The sequence below is a fragment of the Dromiciops gliroides genome, chromosome 2, assembly GCF_019393635.1.
Source record: "Dromiciops gliroides isolate mDroGli1 chromosome 2, mDroGli1.pri, whole genome shotgun sequence".
NCBI classification, from domain to species: Eukaryota; Metazoa; Chordata; class Mammalia; order Microbiotheria; family Microbiotheriidae; genus Dromiciops; species Dromiciops gliroides.
In genome coordinates this window covers 610,039,998-610,064,222 of record NC_057862.1, presented here as the reverse complement: position 1 = coordinate 610,064,222, position 24,225 = coordinate 610,039,998, and the positions used below count along the sequence as shown (strand labels likewise).

General features: G+C 42.5%; 1 pseudogene; it reads right to left on the bottom strand.

Moving 5' to 3' along the window:
* Positions 1–236: 236 nt before the first annotated feature.
* LOC122739365 lies at positions 237–2,799 on the bottom strand (annotated as a pseudogene).
* Between the last annotated feature and the right edge of the window lie 21,426 nt (positions 2,800–24,225).

Below are 24,225 nucleotides of genomic sequence, written 5' to 3'. Positions count from 1 at the left end.
TTGTGACAGGTTGAGTGGTAAGGGCTTCAGCTTTTCTCTCATTCTTCCCAAATAAGCTTTTCGTAGGCCCATGGGGACTTTCAACGATTGGATCTAGTGCGGAGTAAGGTAGATGATAGGAACCGAAAAGACCTAGAAACCTGTTAACTAATCCAGGGGCATATTTGCCCTGGTTATCTCATTATTATTATTTTTTTTGACATTCAACAATTCTATTTTATTCATAGAATATTTTAAGACAAAGCTTATGTTTTTTGATTCTTAAATAAGCATTTTTTTAAAAAAGCCTTACATGCAGATAATTATACAAGGCCCAAAGAATATAACTAGTTTCAGTGGTGGTGGTGTTGTTTAAACTGAATTCCACAATACCCACATGTCCCAGTTTTAGTCTCTTTGTCCAAGTTTATATATACTTTTGGATAACCCAGCGTTCCTCTTCCACCATCACATGATATTACTCGACTTTCCACTTGACTCACTGGTTGCTCTGCTATCAAATCAATTGCAAAGTTTTCATTTACCTCTTTCTGGCGACCAACAAAGCGAATCCTCCTGTAATCTTCTCCATCATAAACCTGGCCCGTGTGGGTAATTTTCTCCCCTGAGGGCAATATCTTCACCCCAAAACACCGGCCACAGGAAGGTGCCGGGAGGCCCCGAGGCTGCGGCTCAGAAAGCGTTGGAAGGTCAGCGTCCTGCCACCGCGCCATCTTCCGCCTGGTTATCTCATTATTAATGAAGTTGGGACAATTCCCTTAGGATATAGTGTTAGCAGTGGTGGGAAGCAGCTTTCATTGGCATATGTAGAAGCAGTGTAGAGCAGTGAGGAGCTCCTAATCCAAAGTGAAGAGTTCTTGACCAAGTTGGGAGGTTCAGGAACATGAATCTAGAAGAAAGGCACAGAGCCACAATGAGGAAGAGCAAACAGACCACGATCTTGTCCTTCACTGGTACTATGAATCATGTGGACTGTGTAGTGTGTGTGTGTGTGTGTGTGTGTGTGTGTGTGTGTGTGTGTGTGTAGGGTGGTAGGAGTTGACTTTCTAGACAATCAGTTCTTTCCCCTTATAGGGAGAGTTCATTTAGGATAGTATTCTAAGTATGTAGGACTTTAGAGATACCTGGGAAAGGCAGAGGCTCACCAGAGAGGGACTGGGAATTGTGTTGACTATTTGTGGGTTTTCTATATTGTTTGCCGTGTTTAATAAACATGTTCCATAACTATAAGCTTGGCGCTTATAAGAGAACACAGGATGTCTCCAATGAGAGCTAGAAAAGAACCAAATTCAGATGTTCCTGTAGACTTTTGTCTTTGTATTCCCAGAACACAGTGTAGTGCCTAGCCCAAAGTAAGCACTCAATAATTGCTTGCTGATTGATTGATAAGCCTTCAAAATCGAACCCGGATTTAATGTGCCCTCAATTAACATATGGGTTATAATAATAATAGCTAACATTTATGGAGTTTTAAAAAGTGTTTTTCATACCTTATCTCATTTGACTTCCTAATAGCCCCATGAAGCAGATATTTCATGTATTCTTAGGATCATAGATTTAGAGTTGAAAGGGCCCTTAAGAGATCACACCCCTCATTTTAGAGATGAGGAAACTGAGTCCCAGAAAGATCAAGTAACATTCCATATATCACCCATGTTAGTAGAGCCAGGGCTTGAACAAAAGCTTCCAGTTCCAGATCCATTTGTTTTTTCCACTAGTCCGTGGAAACCTCTTCCTATCCCCATTTTATAGATGAAGAAACTGAGACTCCGAGAAGTTAAACAACCTTCCCAGGTTCACACAGTAGGTCACTGATGTTTTGTCTACTCTCTCTTACTTCTTTCCTTTCTGCTGTTGGGCCCATCAGCTCCTTGTACCTGTGATTTCATCACTGTACCCATTAGGTCACAGTGCCCTCGAGATCTTTGCATCTAGAATACTTTTGTACCCCAATGCTATTGCATCCCCTAGATCATTGTGCCCACAATATCTTTTTTTTTTTTTTTTAGTGAGGCAATTGGGGTTAAGTGGCTTGCCCAGGGTCACACAGCTAGTAAGTGTTAAGTGTCTGAGGCCGGATTTGAACTCAGGTCCTCCTGGCTCCAGGGCTGGTACTCTATCCACTGCACCACCTAGCTGCCCCACGCCCACAATATCTTTATGCCTATGAGATCATTATGCCCACGAATGCCCATGGCATTCACCAGACCATTGTTTCAACAATATTTTTATGCCTATAAAGTCACAAAGTTTTTTTTTGGTCATTATGCCTATAAGGTCATGGTGCCCATGGGTCCTTTGTGCTTTCATGAAGCCACTCTGCCTTCTCCTTGAATCAGCCTGGGGCACATTGGGATCTACTTTTAGTGGGATGGGGGGAGTGTCTCTAGGCATTCCTTCCAAACAGTCTTCCCTCCCCTCCACCCACTCTGTTGTCATGTTTATTCTTTTCAGACTTGGGAACTTCCATTTCTTTCCATTGCTGATGAGTGTCCTCAGGGTGGTAGTAGCAAGTTCAAACACTCCAGCAGCTTTTGAGGAGAGAGAGAGAGACAGAACATATTTTGGCTCTATGCCTCTTGGAAACCACATCAAATGGTTGTGCAGCTTGAAATTAATAAATGAATTTGGAAGATAAGCCAATTACCACACAGCCCTCCTCCCCTCCGTGCCCCGTACCTAGGAGGCAAACATCGATGTGTGATTACTGGGCCCAGACATGCCAGCACCTGACGGGGAAGGTACCTACTGCAGCTGACTTCTGTCGGTATTTACCAGGCGGGATGCAACATGCCTCATGCTTCAGGGAAATTGTTTCTTTCCTGGAGAGGAGGTGAGAACATTCCTGGGCTTCTCCATTTCTACCTTCTTGTTCAGATCCTTTCTCTGCCCATACTTCTCAAGGGCAAGAGGACCTCCAGGATTCAGCGTTATTCAGGAGATCTCAGAAGTTAGGGTATCCAGCCATGACATCCCTAAGTATAAGAGGCATGAGGTATCTGTCTATGCAGGATAATATAACCAGGGTACAGGATATTGCCTGGGTGTGACATCATAGATTTAAGAGGAATGAGCACAAGAACCAGAGTTCTCCCCACCTATATAATTTTGGCTCAAAACCTTGACCTCTCCAAAGAAGTCTTCTTTAATTGACTTAATACTTGATTCATATTTCTCTACCCTGAATTCCTTCAACATTTGTGTACTCTGTGTGTACTATATTAACTTGTTTTTAAATGCTTCTTTGTATATATTCCTGCAGATGTGTCTCTCCTGTCTCTTCCAATCCAGGAGAATGAAGATGTCTCCCTAATCAGATTATCAGCTATCTGAAGAAAGGAACTATTTTTTTTTGTTTGTTTGTTTTTTTAGTGAGGCAATTGGGGTTAAGTGACTTGCCCAGGGTCACACAGCTAGTAAGTGTGTGTTAAATGTCTGAGGCCGGATTTGAACTCAGGTACTCCTGACTCCAGGGCCGGTGCTCTATCCACTGTTCCATCTAGCTGCCCCAAGAAAGGAACTATTTTATCCCTTCTTATTAGTCCATCTCCTATGGTCTAATGGGTATTTCCCATGGAAATGACTCAAAGAGTTGAGAACCTGTGTGTGTCTCACAGTACTGAGTGGGAAATATCCTTCTGAAGCCCCTCAACCAGCTGGGGTCTAGCTCCTTCAGGGAGCCGTGATATGTTGAATTTTGTTATGGATGGAAGAGGGGTAAGGTTATAAGTTTGGATTCCCTTTGGATTCCCAGGTCTTCAGGTGTTGATATATCACTGGTGAGAGTATGTGATTTTGTTAGCCAGTTTAGCATTTTTCCTTTGTGAAAATACCCTTGGATCTGAGTGTGACTTTGACCTGCATTAAGTCCAAATGCTAAGAGAAATCAGACAATGGACCTAACAAGAAATTGAACATTCTTCCTGAAGTGTTTCCCATCCCTGAAAGAGAGCCAAAACATCTAGCACTCTCCAAATTTTTTTGATCAAATAGTCCATCAGTAAAAGATGTTAAACATGCACTCCTATTATATACATATTTATAAATCACATACATGTACCATTATACTAGTTAATTAGGTATATTATAAAACATGCAAAATAGACATTAAAAAGGATAGTGTAAAATAAATTAAACAACATTTAAAGTTAAAAAATATTTTATTTATAAACAGTATAAAACCCTTGTTTTTGCTTTTGAGAGCAATATGATTGAAAAAGCTTCATTATTTATTTATTTGTTTATTTATTAATTCATTCATTTTTTGTTTGTTTTGTTTTTGGTTTTGTTTTTTTGGCAGGGCAATGAGGGTCAAGTGACTTGCCCAGAGTCACACAGCTAGTTAAGTGTCAAGTGTTTGAGGCTGGATTTGAACTCAGGTCCTTCTGAATCCAGGGCCAGTGCTTTATCCACTGTGCCACCTAGCTGCCTCTCATTTATTTAGTTTTTTTTTTGTTTTTTTTTTTAGTGAGGCAATTGGGGTTAAGCGACTTGCCCAGGGTCACACAGCTAGTAAGTGTTAAGTGTCTGAGGTCGGATTTGAACTCAGGTACTCCTGATTCCAGGGCCAGTGCTCTATCCACTGTGCCACCTAGCTGCCCCTCATTTATTTAGTTTTGCAGAACAATGAGGGTTAAGTGACTTGCCCAGGGTCACACAGCTAGTAAGTGTCAAGTAGCTGAGGCCAGATTTCAACTCAGGTCCTCCTGAATCCAGGGCCAGTGCTTTATCTACTGTGCCACCTAGCTGCTCCCAGCTTCATTATTTTTTTATTTATTTATTTTTTTTAGTGAGGCAATTGGGGTTAAGTGACTTGCCCAGGGTCACACAGCTAGTAAGTGTCAAGTGTCTGAGGCCGGATTTGAACTCAGGTACTCCTGAATCCAGGGCCAGTGCTTTATCCACTGCGCCACCTAGCTACCCCTCCAGTTTCATTATTTAAAAAGTGTGTCTTGGGGAATAGGGCAGATCTAAATAAAATTAATTATTTGAGTAATTTGATCAACATGGTTAGCCAATCAGATGCGTTTCTTTTTAATAGATTCATTTTTATTAAAAGCTACTTTATATAACAATTAAATAGTAAGTTATAACAACAGATGAATACAACAGCTTTTCAGCGGGAGTGATAGTTTTCTGGGTGTTGACATTTACCATACCCAATGCAAAAACAAAGAAAAAATGATTTGCCTCTGATTTCAACTCAGCAAAACATTTTCAGTATTAGTTTATTCATATCTTCGTGTGGTTCTGCTTAAAGAAGGGTATGGCATGTTACTTTCCTATTTATGTTTGTATATTTTAATTTTGTTTTTATATGAATGTGAGACACAGCAAAAAGGCCTGGACAGGTAGATTGGGGCGGGGGGCAGGTTTTGAAGTACTTTAAATGCCAAAGAAGTGAATATTTGATTTTGGAGGTAATGGGAAGCCACTGGAGTTTACTGAGTGTGTATTGAGTGTGGGTTTAAGTTTATTGATGCACAAATTTAGAGATAGCTCTCTCTACTCCAACAAGTTCACATAGACTATTTGTGCCCTAGCTGTGGTAGAGCCTTTTAAACACATATTGGTCTGATCAGACACACTGTACCTTGATCCTAAGTTAGTGATGTCATTTTTATCCTTTTGAAGAATGAAGGACCACAGCCACTGGGTATGGAGATAGCGGGATGACATAGACAGATCTGAGCTTTAGGAAAATCATTTTTGAGTGTGAAGGGTGAAAAGGGCAGTGACTAAAGGAAGGAAAACCAATTAGGAGACAATTGTAATGGTTCAGATGAAAGATGATAAAGGCCTGAACCAAGGTAGTATGGGAGTGGAGAGAAGGGGATTGATGGGAGAGATGTTCTAGAGATAGAGACAATACAACTGCTTAGCTATGGAGTGAATGAAAGTGAGGAGCCCAGGCTGACAGTGATTTTGTGAACCTGGATCGCTAGAAGGATGGTGGTGACCTCCTCAGCAGAAATAGGGAAATTTAGGAGATGATGGGAGGAAGATAATATACTGAGATCTTCAATACAGATCACAATTCATTCATACTTGTTTTTCCTGGGCAACTTACTCTTCCCCTATCTAAAAGGAAACCCTGTGAGTGGGACACAAAAACCCTGGAGAGAGAGAGGAGAGAGGAGAGACAGAGACATAGAGAAAAACAGAGACAGAGAGAAATAGACAGACACAGAGAGAAAGACAGAGAAGGAGGGAGGGTAGAAAACAATGAGATGGAGGGAGGGAGAGAGACAGACAGAGAGACAAAGATACAGAGAGATAGAGAGTGAGAAAGGAGGGAGACAGAAAGAGAAACAGAGACAGAGACAGAGACAGAGACAGAGGGGTGACTGACTCTCTGAATTAGGTTATAACTGCCCTGAGGTGGGGAGAAGGGTGGGGAGAAAGAGCTGGGAACCTGTATAGGAGCAGGAAGAGACAAGGTGTGAAAGTGTTGGGAGAATGGATAAAGGATAGATGTAATTGTATTGGACAGAACTCCTACATTTGACTATCATGAAGTTGGGGGTGGAATTTGACTTGCCTTCTCACCCTCAGATTGGTCGATGGGCACTCCCAGAGAAACAAAGCATCCACTTTGGAGGCCATCCACTAGAAGATAATGACGTTATCTTGGTAATTATATTCTCAGCCCAGGTACTTGTCACAAGTAGTGTTCTTCGAGGATGCACTAACCACATGGAATGTATGCTAGTAACAGATCAATAATAAAAATGTTAATATATAATTATAGATAGAAAACTGTTAATTTAAATAATAGTATGGCATAGACAATTTCTATAAGAGACGAGTCATATAATAGCAAAAATTTTTGATCTAGAAGGTAACTTAAAGGGGCAGCTAGGTGGCACAGTGGATAAAGCACTGGCCCTGGATTCAGAAGGACCTGAGTTCAAATCCGGCCCCAGACACTTGACACTTACTAGCTGTGTGACCCTGGGCAAGTCACTTTACCCTCATTGCCCCTCAAAAATTAAAAAAAAATTAAAAAATAAAATTTAGAAGGTAACTTAAACGTCACCTAGTCTAACTTTCTTATTTAAAAGACCAATTGATCAATCAACAAGCATTTATTTAGTGCCTATTATGGGTCAGGTGGCATTCTAGATGCTGGGGATACAAAGACAAAAATGGAATAGTTCCTGCCCTTAGGGAGCTTACATTCTTTCAGAAGAGATAACCTCTCCATATATAAGACTCAATAAAATACATATAAAATAAAGACGAGGTCATTTGGGGGAGGAGCGCAGCACTAACATCGTTTCAGAGATGGTCCTTGAATTGAACTTTGAAGGAAACTATGAATTCTAAGCATCAGAGGTGTTGAAGGGAATGCTTTCCAGACAGGGGGAAAACAGCCTTTGTAAAGATGTGGAGAAAGGAGGTATAATGTTATGTATGAGGAACAGCAAGATTGGCTTCAATAGGAAGAAGCTGATAAGAAAATTTCTTCACTGACAAAAGGACCAGGACTGTGATCAGGTTGGAGAAGAGAAGATATCAAAGGAGGAAGGGAAAAGAGGGGGATGCCAAAGACAAACTGTTCTCTTTTTTCTTTATTTTTTCAACATTCATTAAAAAAAAAAAATTGCGAGTTTCTAATCCTTCCTCCTTCTAGCCCCTCCCCCATTTATTGAGAAGGCAAGCACTATGATATCCATTAGACCTGTGAAGTCATATAAAACACATTTCCATATCAGCCATGTTGCAAAAAAAGGTAAGAAAAATAAAGAAAATGAAAAAAGTATGCTTCAATCTGCACCCAGAGTTCTTTCTCTGGAGGTGGATAGCATTTTTCATCATGGGTCCTTTGGAATTATCTTGGATCATTGTATTGTATGGGGTGGTGCAGTGGATAGAGCACTGGTCTTGAAGTTGGGAGGACCTGAGTAAATATCTCACCTCAGACTCTTACTAGCTGTGTGCCCTTGGGCAAGTCACTTAACCCCAATTGTCTCAAACATCTGGGGCCATCTCCAGTTGTCCTGATGTATATCTTGCCATTGGAGGGCTTGCCCTTGCCAGAGGGCTCTGGAGGAAAGAGTGAGGTTGGTGACCTTGAATAGCCCTCCCTCACTTAAATCTAATTCACTGCAAGTCATGACTTCACCCTGATGTCATGGTCCTTTCTGAGAATGAAGGACAAATAACAAGGATCATTGTACTGATCAAAGTAGCCAATTTTTTTTTTTTTACAGTGGATCATCCTTACAATGTTGCTGTTACTGTATACAATGTTCTCGTTCTGCTCATTTCACTTTGCATCAGTTTATGTAAGTCCAGGTTTTCCAAGAGCATCCTGCTCATCATTTTTTATAGCACAATAGTATTCCATCATAATCACACATCACAGCTTTTTTAACCAATGGGTTAATGTGTTATTCTTCTCAAGAGGACTTGCATCACACATGAGAGATATGTTAATCCATTGGTAGAATTGGAAGTTTAATATTGTAATTCCTTGCCATGGAGTAGTGTCTTTCTGATGCTACTTAACATTATTCTGGATAGCCTGTGAATAGGGTTGGCCCCATGGACAAGTATGCAGGAAGGCAATCAGCTCTATATAACGTAGAGAGCTGGGGGGGCTGACTCTTGGCACTGTTTACACTCTTCCTTTGGGGTAAGGGTAAGGAGGTTGGTTTGCTGAGAAATGGGTGAATCAGTTGCTGGACACGTCATCTCCGCTTCCCCTGGATTTGGGTTCTGCCTGTTTTCATCTTGAAAAACAAAATATCAAAGCCCATGGTTGCAACAAAAGAACTGACCTGTCGCTCCTTCCCCCTCCCAGCTTCCTGATAGCAGAGGCCAGACAGAATGGGCATTGTCTGGAACTTTGCTGCAGCTGGAGAAGCCTTCCCAGCTCCCCATACCGCCCCTCACCCCCACCGCAGTCAACGAGGGCCATTTGGAAGGGCAGGGAACACCAGCAATTGGAATTTCCCAACTGCTATGCAGGCACGACAGTACGCTGGACACCAGGGAGCTGTGGCCTTTTAAACTAACTCCTCTTCTGGATGGTGAAGGGGGCTGGGATTAAAGCAAGGTCCGAATCTTTAAGCTGCAATGGCCCCACCTCCCAGGAGGCCAGAGGGATTGGTCCTTTAGGGCAGTCCTTGTCATCCCCAGACTGATTCTGGAACCAGGAGATCAACGCTTCAATCTCTTCTCTCTATTTGGGCAGGTCACTGCTTGGAAGCTCAATTTCCTCATCTGAGAAAGATTGTGACTTGCTTGGAGTCACACAAGTAGAAGGTGTTTGAGATGGGATTTGAACCCAGGTCTTTCTGAGTGCACGTCCAGCTTTCTATCTAGTTCCTTCTCCAAGATGCTTCTCCTAACCTCTAACATCCATTTCAGGGCTAAAGCTGTGATTCCCTGGAGGACCCCGGTATCCACAGGCAATCCTTCTTTGATTTGGAATCTGCACTGTATCTCCTCTCTCACACCTTTGGCGAGCACACATCTCCATGATTTACATCTTACCTAGTATTTGTTATCAGAGAATCACTGAACAGAATTTACTCTGTTGATCCGTCTTCCAAGGAATGTCAAATGATGCCAATGTTTGGATGAAAGATTTGTTGTAAAGAACCCAAAAGGCAGTCTTGTTTGGTAGAGTAAAAAAAAATTCCCTAATCAACAAACAATAACTATAATGAGCTCTTATCTTTCAGTTGATTACACAATTACAGATATAGTCCATTGTTGAATATTGGTTGTGGAAACTCTCTTTTCCCTTCCAATATCCTCATTAGGGATGTCTTTGATTTGTATACACAGTAGATGACTCATAAAGATTACTGATGGTTACTGATGTTATATTGTTCACCCTTTTGGGGGATTAATAAAACCTAAGGTTTTTTTCCATGGCTTTGGCGTCTCTTCCTCCTTAAGATACCTTGCCTTTTGGTTTTTTCATGATCTCACAAGTCTATCATTTCCAGCACAGATTTATTTTATGTATACTTGATTCAATATTACTCCTTTCCCTTTGTTCTAATTAGTATGATTTCTATCTCCTCCATAAGAATATTTAGGATTGTGATCCAAGGGTGATGGTTTTACCCTTTGTGATGGACAAAATAGTTATTAAAATGATTTTTGTAAATCTTTTCTATTTTTCTTCTCTTTGTGTTCTTTTGTTGTTCAGTTGTGTGTGACTTTTCATGACCCCGTTTGGAGTTTTCTTGGCAAAGATACTGGAGTGCTTTGCCATTTCCTTCTTCAGCTCATTTTAAAGAAATTGAGGCAAACAATGTTAAGTGACTTGCTCAGGGTCGCACAGCCAAGTAAGTGTCTGAGACTAGACTTGAACTCAGGAAAATGAATCTGCCAGACTCTATGTATGGCACTCCATCCACTGTGCCACCTAGCTGCCCTCTTCTCTTTTTAGTCCTCTTTCTATTTTCAGCCTTCAATGACCTTGGGATGAGTTTGCTTTGTTTGAGATCTTGCTAATTTTTCTACAAAATAGTTTCTTGTCCTCTGCTTTTCCCCACATTGTGAAATATGCTTTTCATTGGCCGTTTTTCTTTTCGAAATTTTACAAAATGATTTTATATTCTCACCTGATGTTGCCTTTATGTGCCACTTGGCAAGTAAGATATTTGCTATCTAAGGCGTTTTCCGGGCTTTTTTGGTCACCTTGTTTTGGTGATTCATTTACATTGATTTAACTTCTGGTTGAAATTATAATAGCTTATGTTGAAGTAATTTTTGTTATTAGAGATGAAAACCCTTGAAATACTCCCAAAGAGATTTACTCCTGGGTTCCTACTGGGAGTCTGGATCTGGGTGCCTATCGAATCAATCAATCAATCAATCAATCGATTGCGAAGCACTTATTAAAGTGCCTACTGTGTGGCAGGTACTCTGCTATGTGCTGGGAACACAAAGGCGAAGCATGCCTAGCTGGGGGCTGATGATTCAGGTTATGAATTACCCTGGCCCTTTGCCCCTCTTCATCTCCCTGTCTTTGCTCCCAGCTAGCTTTGAGTGTTTCATCTCCTTCACCGTTACACACCTAATCAGTCAATAAGCTATAATGAATCTTCCTTAACAATCTTTCTCCCCTCTCTCCCTTTCTTTCTGTTCCCACCACTACTATGCTAATCTTGGCCCTTACTAGGTTGTTTTTTTGTGTGTGTGTGTGGGGGGGCAATAAGGGTTAAGTGACTTGCCCAGGGTCACACAGCTAGAAAGTGTCTGAGATCACATTTGAACTCAGGTCCTCCTGAATCCAGGGTCAGTGCTTTAACCACTGCACCACCTAGCTGTCCCAGCCCTCACTATCTCTTCATGGTATGATCACTATGGCCTCCTGACAACACTAATCTTTAGCCTTTCACATCTCCAATCCACACCACCCACCTCTGCCCAAAGAACTTTTACAGATTCACCAGATATCAGTGCTGTAAGGGATGTTGGGGATCATCTAAGCCAACTTCCCCATTTTTACAGTGAGGAAACAGGCCTATGAGAGTTCATAGTTCAAACTGATATATACCAACATCCCTATGAGGTAGGTAGTATAAGTGGTATTACACCGCCACTATATAAGAAGAAACTGAGAACTCAAATGATTTTGCCAAGCCCACTCACACGGTTACTAGGTCCCAGAGCAAGGTTTCAAACCCAGCTCTTCTGATTCCAAGTCCATTGCTTTGGCCACTATCCCACACTCCCTCTGATGATGTCATTTTCTTGCTCCCAAACCAGACATGGTTTTCCATTGCTTATAGGATAAATTCCAAACTCTTTTGCTTGGTGTTCTTGGCCCTACACAATCTAGATCCACCCCTTTCTTCTTCCCTTTCTTAGTCAAACCATCAGAAAAAGCCGCCTGTACTGGTTGCTTCCACTTCCCCTCCTCTATTCAGTTGGTCAATAAACATTTATTGAGCACTTACCATACACCAGGAACTTTGCTAAGCACTGGGGATACAAAGCAAAGCAAAGGACAGTCCGTCCCATCCTTGGAGGAGCTCATGATCTAATGGGGGAGAAAACATGCAGACAAATATGTATTGTTAAGGGTTAAAATTCTAGCTAAACTGTCTAAAATATCTAATGAGTGGTGGCCAATAAATTATAAGCTTTAGCAAGAGTTAGACTTTTAAGCATTTATTAAGGAGAATAAGAATTTGGTAAAGAGAGAGAGAAAGGCCTAGATTTCTATCTATTAAAGGGAGAGCACATTTCTAGCTCCCTTCTCCGCCAGCGTCCTCAGGAAAGAGCGAGAGTGAGCGCCAGTCTCTTCCTTCCTCCTCCCACTAGCCCGCGTCACTTCCTGACTCCTGGTCTTGCCCTCAAAGACCTTCCCTTCATGGGCAGAACTCCTCTACAGTAAGTATCCAGCAGGTGGCGTTATTCCAATCGTTACAGTATGAAAGAGCTGCATACAGGTTAAATAAGAAATAATCAACAGAGGAGAGGCACTAGAATGAAGCAGGATTGGGAAAGGTTTCCTGCTAGAAGGTGGGCTTCTAGCTGAGACTTGGAAGAGAACATTCCATGCCTAGGGGACCATTCGCTTCCTAGCCCTTTGTGATTTGGCTGCTGAGCTCACCACTCAACTGAAGCTGCTCTTTCCAAGGTTACCAGTGATCTCTTAATTGCTAAATCATGTGGTCTTTTCTTAGGACTAGCCCTACCAGACCTCTTTTCAGCATCTGACACTACTGATCCCCCCTTTCTAGATGTCCTCTCCTCTCTCTTAGTTTTTATGACAGGACTCTTGGTTCTCTTTCAACCTGTCCAACTGTTCTTTCTCAGTTTTATCTGCTGCTGGATCATCATCCATGTCCTGCCACCTATTTGGGGGTGTACTCCAAGGCTCTGTCCCATCCCCTTTTCTCTTTCTTCTCTACACACTCTCTTGGTGATCTCATCCAGTCTCATGGGCTTAATTGTCCTCTTTCTGCAGAAGACTTCCAGATCCTATATCTCCATCTCTAGTCTCCCTTCTGCATTCAGTTTGACATCACCAACTGTGTATTGCACACCTTGAAATATATGCCTCCAAATCCACATGTTCAAAACTGAATTCTCTTTCTCCCCCAAACCACCCCTCTCCCTACCTTTCCCATTTCTGGTGAGAGAACGCCACCCCCTTCTGCTGTCCTTGAAATTCACACCTGAAAATTACACCATCATCTTCATCTTTGACTCCTTAACTGCCTTATCTTCTTCTTTTTTTTTTTTTTTTGGTGGGGCAATGGGGGGTTAAGTGACTTGCCCAGGGTCACACAGCTAGTGAGTGTCAAGTGTCTGAGGCCGGATTTGAACTCAGGTACTCCTGCATCCAGGGCCAGCGCTCTATCCACTGTGCCACCTAGCTGCCCCCTGCCTTATCTTCTACATACAATCATTTGCCAAGTCTTGTCAGTTCTCTTCTCTATACCCACACGGATGACTCCCTTATCATCTCTTGCCTGGACTATTACCATAATAGCGTCCTAATGGCTACTGTTGTCTAAAATCACACTCTCCTCCAACCCATCCTTCCCACAACTACCTAAGTGCACATGCGACCATGTCATTCTGTCCTCATTTCTGCTTCCTGGCTTCCCCGACTTCTTTCAAGTCTTGGCTAAAATCTTCCACAGGAAGCATTCCCATTTTTTTTTTTGGGTGAGGCAATGGGGGTTAAGTGACTTACCCAGGGTTACACAGTTAGTAAGTGTCAAGTGTTCGAGGTAGGGTTTGAACTCAGGGCCTCCTGAATCCAGGGCTGATGCTTTATCCATTGCGCCACCTAGCTGCCCCCAGCTTTCTCAATTCTGTTTCATTCTAGTGCCTGTCTTCTATTGATTATTTCTTATTTATCCTGTCTACAGCTTGTTTGTATGCATTTGTTTGTGTGTTTTCTCTCCCATTAGATTATAAGCTCCTCAAAGGAAGGGATCATCCTTTGCCTTTCTTGGTATCCCCAGTGCTTAGCACAGTGCCTGGCATGGGCTTGGTAAATGTTTACTGAATGAGTGAGAGGAGAGGAAGTGGAAGCAACACATATAGACAGCTTTTTTAAATGGTTTGACTAAGAAAGGTAAGAAAAAAACATCAGTGGCTCCCTATCGCTTCTAGGATAAACACAAAATTCTATTTAAAGCCTTTCACCATCTGGCTCCAGCTTACCTTCTCAGATACATTCCTTCCCCTCACAAACTCCCTGGTCCAGCCAAAATGGTCTATTTACTGTTTTCTGTATGAGATGTTTTATCTCCTCCTGTCTCTGGGTCTTTGTGTAGATTGACCCAATACTTGGAACACATTCCTCACTTTTGCCTTTTAGAAATCTGAGGTTCCTTCACAACTTAGTTCAAGTGCCAATTACTTAAGTCTTTCCTGATAACTCTAGTGCTTTTCAAACCATGGCTTTGTTGTGTGTTTTTTAAAAAATAGTATTTAATTTTTCGAATTGCATGTTAAGACAATTGTTAATCTTTATTTTTGTAAGATTTTGAGTTCTCAGTTTTTATCCCTCCTTTCCCTTCCCCCTCCCTAAGATGGTAATCAATTTGATATTAGGTTATATATGAACAATCATGTAAGGCATATTTCCATATTAGTCATGTTGTGAAAGAAGAAACAAAACAAAAAGGAAAAAAAGAAAGTGAAAATAGTATGCTTCAATCTTCATTCAGACTCCATCAGTTCTTTCTCTGGATCTGGAGAGCATTTTCCATCATGAATCCTTTGGAATTGTCTTGGATCATTGTATTGCTGAGAAGAGCTAACTCAATCATGATTGATCATCTTGGCAATATTGCTGTTACTGTGTACACTGTTCTCCTGGTTCTGCTCACTTCATTCAGCATGAGTTCATGTAAGTCTTTCCAGGTTTTTCTGAAATCTGCCTGATCATCATTTCTTATAGCACAATACTATTCCATTACATTCATATGCCACAACTTGTTAAGCCGTTTACCAACTGATGGGCATCTTCTCAATTTCCAAATCTTTGTCATCGCAAAAAGAGGTGCTGTAAATATTTTTGTATGTACAGGTCTTTTTGTGATCTCTTTAGGATACACAACTGGTAGTGGTATTGCTGGGTCAAAGGGTATGCATCATTTTTGTCTGTATCTTTAGTGCCTGGTAGTAATAGACATTTATAAATGTTTCTTGGTGGATTATTGATTCTCAGCATAAGGTTGGGTATATAGTACTTGCTCAGTAAACTATTCACACACAAGTGAAGACATCACCCTCATGATGTCATTGGTCCAACAACAACAAGAAGCACCATACAACATTATGCTTCAAGGGGTTCTTACTTGGAGACATCCAACCACATCCTTCCCCCTCAGACAACACCTCTCTCTCTCTCCCCAGCCCTCTCTCTCTCTCTCTCTCTCACACTCACACACACACACACACACACACACACACACACACACACACACACACACACACACACACAATTACAAACACCTGGAATGAGATAAAAATCCATTTCCCTGTTCCCCAAAGACCAAACAGGGGCCAGAAAGGAAGGAAACTCACACCCATCCTTGGCTACTTGTGTGCAGCACCAGAGAAAAGTTTGGTTGGGGGAGGAAGTTGAAGCTATAAAAATCCTAGATGCAATTTACAGATTAATCTCACAATAAGAGATCTAGCATAAGATCTCACTCTTCTTTTACAGGCGCACTCTTCTTTTACAGATGAGAAAGTGGCAAAGGAGTAAAGCATAGCTCCCAGAAGCCCTTTTCTCCTATTCATGGGGTGCTCAAGAAATTCCCCTTAGGAATAGTGTAGTTCAGTGTTGTCAAACTCAAATAGAAATGGGGCCATTAATTTATACATAAACCATATGACTTAGTTTTAAAATGTAATATTATTTATGTTTTATTGTATTTTTATTTTGTTAAGTATTTCCCACTTACATTTTAATATGGTTCTGCACACACTTGGGAGTGTTGTGGACCACATGTGGTCCTTGGGCTACATGTCTGACACCTCTGGTAGTTTCCTTGTTGAGTTTCTCTGTTGAGCCATAAATCTACGTCCAATCTATCCTTAGCTCCCAATCCAGACACAGCTGATTTGGGTATGTAGCTAGGAAATTGAAGGAAAGAAGGGAAAATCTCTATACTCTTCAACGCTATCAAAGTCCTCTTCTGGCCAAAGTGAGAGGAGAGTGGGAAGGGACAAGGAGACTTGGCCCAGACCAAAGCCAACGCCTCTTCTCCCTTTCCCTCCCTTTTAGGTGGTTCCTTCTAAGGGGAATTCTTTAGAAGGGAGGTCCCTTCTAAGGGAGTTCAGCTAGAGCATTTTATGATAGAACATCTTTCATGTCTGGAATCCTCCATTCCAGCTAACTTGTTACTTTTACATAGGACCCAGAGGGCATGATGAAATCCCCTAGTCAAGTGGAAGAGACTTCCTGTCTGGCAGCTTTTCACTCATCAAATGGCTTTCAAATACTTTTCACACCTAGTCTAAGGTCTTTGATTGAAACTGATTGATTGGGCATCTTATCATTCACTTCAAGAACGGGAGGTGACTTGCTTGAGTAAATATCATTCAACCCCACCCTTACACTTGTACTGCCTACCTCTAAGGGCTGTGAGGAAACCCCTTTGCAAACCTGAAAGTACCATGTAAATATGAATTAATATTTTCACGGCCTACTTTATATTACAGTATTAGTACATATCCCCTAATTAGACTGAGTTGGATTTGAAGGAGAGGGTTTGGTATCATTCCTATTTGGAACTTCACATAGTAAATGCATAGTAAATGTATATTTAATGAATAAAATGAAATTTTTGTGTTATCTGTGGATTTCAATTATCTAAGTTCTCCCTTAATCCGTTTTCTACGAGTACCATAAGTCTTGGATTTGGAGGTAGAAAATTTGAGTTCATATGCTGACTCAGCAACTTACCAGCTATATGACTTTGGGCTAAAATCATTCTCACTCTGGATGTCATTTTCCTTGTTTCTGAAATGGAAAAGATAGATAAAAAATATTTCTAAGGCCCCTTCCTGCTCTAAATCCTCTCATAACATGGGTTTGCTCTGGCCCGAGTCTTGGAGGGCTGCACGTGTTATATTTTGCACCACAGCTTTGCCCCCAGTCTCTCTGAAGGGGTTGGAGAGTCTCTGTTTTCTCTCATTGGTTTGTGTCCCTGCTAATCATGTCTCCCTCTTTTTAGAAGTCATTGACTATCACCCAGTTCATTAAACCACTTAACATCAGATCAGCTTTTATAAAGATGATATTTATTTCAAAATTATGGCAAGGCCAAACATATAAACATTTTCCCCAATACCTCAGGGTATAATCCTCCCTTATACCACTTTAGTTTCTGAAGAGGATAGAGGATTAGGCTCACAATCTAATTCAGTTCCTACATAGCATTAGTCCCATCAAATTCAAATCCAAACCCTGAAAGGGTTAATATTGCTGGTCCTTGATCCTCAAGGCTTCTCTATTGGGCTGGCTCCAACATCTGGCCTGAAATCCTGGGCTCCAAGAGCTCCGTGATTTAAGCTGTCTGGTCAAAGACTCCATTCCCTGCACCTAGAACTAAAAAGGACAAAAGTAAACCAAAACCCCAAGACAGTTTCTCAGGGCTGCATGGCTTAAGGGGGAAGACAGGGAACCTCAGCACCACCACCCCTCTCTCTTACAACATGGTGTCTGTTCACTGCTGTGAGCAAAGTAGTCCTTTGACCTTAGATGTGAATGCCAGAGAAGAGAGGGGCTCGGTCAGGTAGTTTTAAAGACACAGCCAATGGAGAAAAAGGCTGTTCCAAACCAAGTGGTAGGCCAACACAGTATGTTACACATACATCAGTTTTCCTGTCTCCCAGGAGCAGGTCTCAAGCATCTCTTGTGTGGAGGATACCTTTTTAGGCTGTCTGGGTATGTGCCAACCCCATTATGTTATTATCTTATACTGATTGGGCGATGGACATTGACCTATGCTTAGGATTTTTTGATTCAATTCAATTTAATTCAACAACCATTTATAGAAAGACAGGGATTTTGCTGTGAGAGGAAGCCAAAGGTCACAAAGCCATTTGGTTTGAATCTAGCCCGGTCCAGCCCTTATGATTCACATAGAACATGAGGGACATGATAGGTGATCGTAGGGAGCAAGATCCTTGCAGAATCGTCTAGCTCCTTTGTGGTTTTCTCCAAGGGAGCCCCCAGGAATGATTTGTTAGAACCAGGGAGCAACAGAAATTGGGAGGAATTTTCTTATGATAACTAAGAGTTAGATTGTCAGCAAAGCAATCAGCGTTGAAATGTCAAAACTTAAAATGTCAAATGGCTTCTTTCACAAGCTGGGTGCATCCAGCTGGGTTTACATCACAAAAGAGCTAATTAATAACAACCCCCTCTCTCTAAAGCAGTAGACTAGGAAGACCTCTATCTACCCTGATTGGAAGAAGCCACACCAGCAGAGACGCCCAGCAGCCATCACCATCGTAGAGATAGCCAACAGGAAGCACTGTGGTCTAGTGACCAGAGCAGCAGAGGAACCCAGCTCACTGGACACCAGCAGTTCTGAAGTGTCAGTCATGAGAGTGGTCTTGGTCATGTAAGTGTCCTGGCCACATGCATTCACTGTTCTGTATGTTCATCTCTTCCTGGTCATGTGTGTCTCCCGGATGTATTCTCCATTCTCTGTGTCTCCTCCTTCCCCACCCCACACTTAATGGGATGGTAACCCATGGAAGGATATCCATACCTCTCTGTACGGGGTGTCCCAAAAGTCTTATTGCAGTTTTAAGTGACTAAAGCTTGAACTTGAACTAAGACTTCTGGGACACCCTGTATCTGAAGAAGCTTTCTTGTCACTTACTTTATCTTTTATGTTGAGGCTGCATAGCCAGATGGAAAGAATGCCTAGGCAGAGGTTAGAGGATCTGGGTTTGAACTGCTGCTTTCTACTCAATGTGACCTAGTGAGAGTCACTTATCTTTTTGGAGCCTCCATTTCCTCCTTTGTAATGTAATGGGGTTACACTAGGTCACCTCCGAGGTTCCTTCTAGCTCTTAGATTATGGTTGTATGACTTTTCCTTTGAATGAGCAGGTCTTCTGGTTGCTTTGTTGAACATAAATGTATAGGTGGGTTGCACGAGCTACAGCTTTTGAATGGGTTTTTGTTGTTGAATTGTTCCAGTCATGTCCAACTCTTCATGGCCCTGTTTGGGATTTTCTTGGCAGAAATACTGCAGTGATTTGCCATTTCTACCTCCAGCTCATTTTACAGATGAGGAAACTGAGGCAAACAGGGCTAAGTGACTTGCCCAGGGTCACATAACTAGTAAGTGTCTGAGGCTGGATTTGAACTCAGGTCTTCCTGACTCTAGGACGTACCCACTGTGACACCTATTTCTAGATGTGTGTGTGTGTGTGTGTGTGTGTGTGTGTGTGCTACACATTTATAAATGCCTATTCTTGTGCAGTCTGGTGCCAGGTCTACAACCATAGCCCCTTCACTGCTCCTTTTGAGTCATGACCTACTCCCTCTCTATGAAGCTGTGTACCTTAGGTCTGGCCAAGAATCTCTCTCTGAGTAAGGGGGAGTGAAGGCCTACTTAAAGAAAAAAAAAAAGGGGGAAGTCAGGTTAAGCTTACAAAAACACATTTCATAGCAGGATTTTTGTTTTGTTTCTTAAATGCAAAGACTTAACCTTTGCTAGAAAAGGGCTGGAGTATTTTTTTTCAATGAAAGGAAACCATTGTGATCCAAGCTTTGAAAAATATATAACATCCTTGTCCTTTTTCTGCCGGACTAAATTACTTCATCTGTTTCTCATTAGGTAGAGTTTGCTCTCTTGATGCATTTCCCTCCTCTCATTGTTAAGTGTTGGGAAGCTGTGCAGTCAGTGTGTTGGCATGGGCCCTGGACTAGGGATCAGGACACGCGGGCTTGAACCCAAGCTCTGCTGCTGACTAGATATGTGACTGACCCTAAGGGACTTCAGTGGGATTGCATTAATCCTATAGCAAAGGTTAACTCTTCAGATTTGGATATTGCCTTTCTGAGAGGTGACCTACGTGCAGAAGCTATCATAGGCCTTCAGTAAATACCAGTGAATGACTGACTGACTAAATAAATGAATGATGGCATCCATCTGACCTCAGGAGATAAAGTCTCCCACAGGCTACAGTCAGAGCTTTGCCTTTGAAGATATTTCTCTGAGCCAGAGACAGATTCCAGATGACCAGCCATAGGTCATGGAGGTTAATCACAGAGTTTAGAGATTCAGGACCCCTCGGATCATAAAATCCAATCACGTCATTTTTTTCCAGAGGAGCCCCAGAAGTGAGGTTACTTGCTCAAGGTCACACTGGCATAAATAGCTAAGCCAGAATTGGAACTCAGATCTTCAGATCCTAAATCCAAAGCTCTTCTAGATCAGGGGGTTCTTAAGCTTTTTGGGGGTCACGTACCCTTTTGATAGTCTAATGAACAGAGGGCAGCTAGGTGGCACAGTAAATAAAGCACTGGCCCTGGATTCAGTAGGACCTGAGTTCGAATCCGGCCTCAGACACGTGACACTTACTAGCTGTGTAACCCCTGGGCAAGTCACTTAACCCTCATTGCCCAACAAAAAAATTAAAAATTAAAAAGATTAAAATAAAATAAAGATAGTCTAATGAACCTTGTGAACTCCATCCCAGAATTTTTTTTTTATTAAAGGAAATGCTAAATTTCAGTTAGAGGTTAGTGAAAATAAAGATGTAATTTTTTTTTCCCATCCAAGTTCACAGACTCAAAGTGAAGAGAGCCTGTTTATGCCACTAGAAGGGGGAGATGACGGCAGAACCATTGGGAGCCTTTCTTCCTGTCTCTACTCCCCCAAACCCTGCTCCCAAGTGCTTCAGAAATGGCAACATCCAAACCGGCTTCTTACTCCTGTTTATTTCCCTGTCATGTTTCCCAGGCAGTGATCCTGGGTGGGGAAACCATCTTGGCTTGAATCTGTCCTGACTAGAAATTGGGGTTTGGGAAAGGCAGAGGACAAAGTCCCAGCTGCAATGAATATTTGTCTTTCTTGAGACTTGTCTAGATCTGTGGCCTTTATAAGGTTCCCCACAGGTCCTACTGTAAATAGGAAAGTACAAACATGGGCCTCTTTTCTCAGAAAATTAAAACCATCCATTGCTTTTCCTGGATCTTGACACTTCAAGAACCTGTGTTTATCTAGCATTTATTACCTTGACTACATAGAGACTTAAGGCAGGCAGGGGCTGTGGCTTGGGGCAGCCCTCAGGCTGTGGTAAACCCACTTGTTAGGTCCAGGAGAGGTTCCAGAGGTCAAATCCCATGGGGTGGCTTCACCCCAACAAGAGCAGGGCTCTCTCCTTTAGGGCAGGTTGTGGCACATTGGGAGGAAGTGTGGAGTTTGGGGCTGGAAGACCTGTGTTCAAATTTCAGCTCTGCAACATAATGCCTGTGTGACCCTCATCAGGATACAACCTTTCTGAGCCTCAAGCTTTCTGTAAAAAGGGGGTGGGACTAAATTGCTTCTTATATTCCTTCCAGCTCTAAATTCATTGTCCTTCAATTATCTAGCCCTACCTGGATTCCTGTGGAAAAGCACATGGAGAGAGACACAGACAGACAGACAGAGGGAGGGAGAGAGAGACAGAGACAGAGACAGAGACAGAGAGAGAGAAACAGAAAGAGAGACAGAGAGACAGAGAAAGAGAGAGACAGAGAGAGACAGAGACATAGAGAGAGACAGAGAGAGAGGCAGAGACAGAGGGAGGGAGGGAGAGAGAGACAGAGAAACAGAGAGACAGACAGAGATAGAGACACAGAGGCAGAGACAGGCACACACACAGACACAGAGGGAGAGAGACAGACACACAGACACACAGACAGACACATAGACACACAGACAGACAGACACAGAGAGAGACACACACACACACACACACACACACACACACAGAGTTCACTGTATTGTATTGGAGGGAGCATTGGACCTTGGGTGAAGTCAGAAGATTGGAGATTGAATTCTGCCTCTTATCATTTACTTGCTTTGTGACTTTAAGTTACATGACTTCTCCATTGTTTCTTTATCTGTGAAATGGGTACAATCATACTTTCACTACCTATCTCCGAGGGTTGTTATGAGGTAAGTATTGCATTGTATTAACTATGATTACATAGAAAGAGCACAGAGATTCTGACAGGGCCTTGAGCGGAGCCACAGAAGCCCAAGGAGATGTGTTTCCCAGACTGGCCCCAACCTAACTACTATGATCTCTTGCTTTGTTGAACACCCTGCCTCTCTCATCCACCCTGTTCCAGTGCCATTCTGTGGGTACCAGTCCCATCTAATGTAGCAGCTGGAGCCACACACCCCTCCCCCATCTCACCCCCAAAGTGAGTGAGTGGTCAAATAGCTAGCAGTGCTGTTGGTCAAGGCTATCATTTATTTTTTATTTTTTATTTTTGTTTTTTTGGGGGGTTTTTTTGTGAGGCAATTGGGGTTAAGTGACCTGCCCAGGGTCACACAGCCAGTAATTGTCAAGTGTCTGAGGCCGGACTTGAACTCAGGTCCTCCTGAATCCAGGGCCGGTGCTCTATCCACTGCGCCACCTAGCTGCCTCCATTTATTTTTTAAAAGGTTTGCAGAGCACTTTTTATGTGTTAATCCATTTGATCCTCACAACAGCCCTGTCAGGGAGGTACCATTATTACGCCTGTTTTACAGATAAGGAAACTGAGGCTGATATATATTAAGTGATTTACCCAGGATCACTTAGCTTGTTAGTGTCTAAGGCAGGAATTCAAATTCAGGTCTTCCTACCTTTGAGTCCATGCCACTATTCATTATAGCACCTAGCTGCTTAAAGTGAAGTGTCTTCTTGTCTTGGGTCATACAACTGGAATTTTTTGTCCTTCATCCTCAGAGAGAACCGTGACTTCAGGGTGATGTCATGACTTGCAGTGAATTGGATTGAAGTGAGGGAGGCCTGTGCAAGGACAGCAACCTTACTCTCTCCTCCAGAGCCATCTGGGTCCAATGGCAAGATATACATCAGGACAACTGGAGATGGCTCCAGATATTTGAAGCCTTTGGGTTTAAGTGACTTGCTCAGGGTCATACAGCTAGTATCTGAGGTGAGATATTTACTCAGGTCCTCTTGACTCCAGGGCCAGTGCTCTATCCACTATACCACCTAGCTGGCCTCCATATAATCATAAGTAGTGGGAGCAAAGACTGGATTCAAACTCACATCTTCTGACTCCACACCTACCTGGGGCTCTTTCCACTACCTCTTGTGGCCTCCCTGTCATTATGGTCCTGAGTATTTTGTGCTTCCTGGGGACCTATAACCCTGGGCTTGGTAAAGAGTCTTTGAAGAATAGGATGCAATGAAGTAGGGTCTTTAGCTCAGGATTTCTGATGAAGTCTATGGACCCCTTCTCAGAACTGTGTTTTTTTGTTTTTTGTTTTTGTTTTTGTTTTTTTATTGAGGCAATTGGGGTTAAGTGACTTGCCCAGGGTCACACAGCTAGTAAGTGTTAAGTGTCTGAGGCCGGATTTGAACTCAAGTCCTCCTGAATCCAGGGCCGGTGTTCTATCCACTGCGCTACCTAGCTGCCCCAGAACTGTGTTGGCTTTTTTTAAAACATAAAATACATTTACGAGAGAAATCAATTATATTGAAATACCAGTTATCAAAATATTAACAGAAACAAGTTCAGGGACTCCAGAGATAAAGAGCCCCTGTGTAGGCACAGGTGGTTTGGGGGAGAACAAGGCCTGGGTTGCAGAGCTCAGGCTGTTTTCTGGGATGGTTGAGAGAGCAAGGGGAGTGATATGATCTTCCGTGTGTTTACAGACAGATGAAGTCCCAACAAAGGGCATTTCCTGGAGCTCTCCAGTGGCCCCAGGGATCAGCAGGGGATCTTTTGGGCTGGGGGAAGGGGCAGGGGTGGAGGGATATGAGGCTTCAGTGCAACTGGTTGCCGTGGTAACAGAATCAGCAAAGCACAAACTCCGACATGTCTTGGCTGGGACAGAAGTGGGAGGAGAGGATCAGGAAATAAGACAGAACCTTCTCTAACTGGCCTGCCTCCTTGTCTTAGGGGGAGGGGGTAGTTGTCAGCCTAAGATTTCTATATGAATTATGGATGTTTTCATTCATTCAGCATTCATTCAGCCAACTGCATGCAAGGCACTGTGATGAACTCTGAGGGGGTGTACGAAGA